This window comes from Emys orbicularis, chromosome 1 (genome assembly GCF_028017835.1).
Source record: "Emys orbicularis isolate rEmyOrb1 chromosome 1, rEmyOrb1.hap1, whole genome shotgun sequence".
NCBI classification, from domain to species: Eukaryota; Metazoa; Chordata; order Testudines; family Emydidae; genus Emys; species Emys orbicularis.
Window position 1 is genome coordinate 24,101,577 of NC_088683.1, and position 3,260 is coordinate 24,104,836.

The window sequence follows — 3,260 nt, forward strand, 5'->3', positions numbered from 1 at the left end:
CTACTAGTTCTGATAGGGACTACTTGAGGAGATTAAAGATGACTTAGCTCATGTGGACCAACTTAGATGCCTTTGTTGACTGCTTCATATACATTGACAATAGGTTTCCTGAATGATGTGAGGAAAGGAATGAGTCTGGGCAGCCCTTGGTATCTGTCTCCAAACCGGACCCTGAACCTATGCAGCTGGATAATGCCCACCACCATGTGACCCTTGAAGAGAAAGAGCACTGTTGCCACCGTGGACTACGTTTCTACTGTGATGGATCCAGCCATGCCTTGCCAACTGCCCGTCCTGAGCTCTAGCACACTCAGTTTGAGAAACAACCATGCCCAGACCCGGAAGAGTGTGTTGGCCTGGGTGAGCTCTGAGATAATGGCCCCTATTCCTCACTAACTATTGTCATGGGAGACCTGAATGCCAAGGTTGGTAAGGACAACACAAACGACAGAGCAATGGGAAGACATGGGTGTGGCACCATGAGTGAAAATGGCTTGTTGTTTTCTGTAATATAAATGACCTAGTCAGGGGCGGAACCCTATTTCAACATTGTGCAATTCACAAGCTGACATGGTGTTCTCCAAATGGCAGAGATAAGAACCAGATTGACCATATGATGATCAATGGCAAATGGCGATGTTCACTGATGGATGTGAAAGTGAGAAGGGGTGCAGATGTTGGCAGCGACCACCACCTTGTGACAGCCTCCATCAAGCTAAAACTGAGAAGTGTGGGTCCACCAAACAGGGGACATAGATGTTATGACATTGATAAGCTAAAGCCCCCTGAAATACAGAAAGCCTTCATTTCGCAGTTAAAGAACAGGTTTCAGGCACTTGCAGACCTTGATGAAGAGGAGAGGAATGCAGATGAGGAGATCAACAGGAAGTGAGACAAAGTAGCAGCAATTTATAAACAGAGCAGTGAAGCCTGTCTAGGCTACAGGAAGAAGAGAAGGAAGGAGTGGTTTACACCCATACATGGAACACCATAGAAACCAGACGAGTCCTGAAGAAAAAAGTTTAGACACAAAATCCCAAAAGCTAAAGGACAAATACCGCGAGCAGTATAGCAAAGCACACAGGGAGGTCAAATGCCTTGTGAGAGCAGACAAATGACATTATATTGATAACCTGACAACACAAGCAGAGGATGCAGCTGCTCGTGGTGAACAAGGAATCGCCTACAAAATGACGTGGCTTATCAGTGATAAATGGCAGGCACCAACAAACACTCTCATCAGGGACAAACAAGGCCACCTACTAACAGAAAAAGAACAAGAAATGTGCTTGACAGAGCATTTCAAAGAACTGCTGAACAGAGAGCCACCTAAAGAGGAAGCAAACATCAAGATCTTCTTCTGCCTCCTGGATATCAACATAGACAACCCAACTAAGGAAGAGATCATTCAAGCCATCAAATCCTTCAAAAATGGGAAAGCTCCTGGCAACGATAGCCTAAATGCAGAATTGTTCAAGGTAAATCCTGAGTTAGCAGCATCTATCCTGGCCCCTCTATTTACATCAGTCTGGGAAAGGGAAAAAGTGCCAGATGAGTGGACCAATGGGGTTATAGTGAAGTTACCAAAGAAAGGAACTCTCAGTGATTGTAATAACTGGCATGGTATCACATTTTATCTGTGCCAAGCCAAGTATTGTGTAAGATCATAGTCCAGCGTATATTAGAGGCAGTTGATAGCGTTCTCAGAAAAGAGCAAGCCGGTTTTCGGAAAGGGCATGGATGCACAGACCAGATCTTCACTCTATGAAACATAATAGAACAATGCTTAGAGTGGCAACAGCAGCTCTACATAAACTTCATAGACTTTAAGAAGGCTTTTGATAACATTCACAGGACCAGCCATGGCACATTCTGTGGGCATATGGAATCTCTCTCCGTATAATCAACATCATCTTAAGCTTTTATTTCAACTTTACATGCAGTGTTGATCACAGTGAGCTCAGTTTTGAAGTCAAAACAGAAGTATGTCAGGGGTATGTCATGTCTGCAATCCTCTTCAACATTGCCTTTGACTGGGTAATGCAGCGTACAACAGAAGACATGTCAAGGGGCCATTTCTCGCTCTCCTATCACATACCCAACACCGTATACAAGGAAAAACAACTTGACTCAATGCATTCAGCCAGGAAATTGGACTGAAAAATCAATCACAATAAGACAGATATCATGACCTTTAATATTGCCTCACCATCACCAGTACGGATAGAGGATTATGTTCTCACCAATGTAGAAACATTCATATACTTGGGTAGCACCATCAGCCAGGACAATGGAACAACCCAGGATATTTGGAACAAAATCAATAAAGCCAGGAACACCTTCAGGAGCTTAAATACAGTCTGGAAATCATCAAAATACAACACCAAAACCAAACTCAAGATTTATCAGAGCTACATACTTTCAACATTACTTTATAGTGCATAATGCTGGGGAATGAGAAAGTATGACATGTCCAAACTGTCTTCATTCCATACAAGCTGCCTCAGAAAAATCCTCCGTATCTTTTGGCCCAGAACAATCTCAAACCAAGATCTATTGACACAGTGCAGCCAAGAGGATCTGAGCACCATCATTGCCAGAAGGCGTTGGAGATGAATTGGCCATGTGCATTCCATCACCAGAGTAGCAATAAGATGGACACCTGAAGGCAAGCGAAAACGAGGCTGCCTGAAAACAACATGGCGAAGAACTGTGGAAGCTGAGCTGAAAAACCTTGGAGCACAGCTGGGAAATCATTGACAGACTTGCCAGAAAGACAGGCATCAAGGAGCTTTGTTGCTGCCCTATATGCAAGAGGCGTAATGGGAACATGATGATGATGATGATGACTCCTCACTAAGTCAAGCCCCAGGCACAGTGAGTGCTCCCCACACCTTGAAGTCTGGATGTGCCTCTATGTTCCAGGGGAGCCTTGCCAAATCCCCCCACAGTGGGTACTGGTGGCTTCCAGGGCAGCAGTCAACTTTGTAGATGATGAAATGGCCCATGCCCTGGGTATTCCAGTACAATCAAAGACAGTCCCTGATCTAGAGGAGACTGTAGGTGGCTCATTCCAGTCATTGGGGCAAGTGACACAGGAGACTGTGCCTCTGGAAGTTGCTGTACAGGACCATTGGGAAGTCCTTTAGGTTGGGGGTGATCTGCTCAGCACTCTTCCCCATAATCCTGGGATACCAAGGACTGCCCAGACTTTGGACCACATTCCATCAGCCACGTAATCAACCTAATGACCATGAGAC

General features: G+C 45.0%; 1 pseudogene; it reads left to right on the forward strand.

Annotated features, from left to right (window-relative positions):
- Positions 1–404: 404 nt before the first annotated feature.
- Positions 405–2,160, forward strand: LOC135895485 (uncharacterized; annotated as a pseudogene).
- Positions 2,161–3,260: the final 1,100 nt, after the last annotated feature.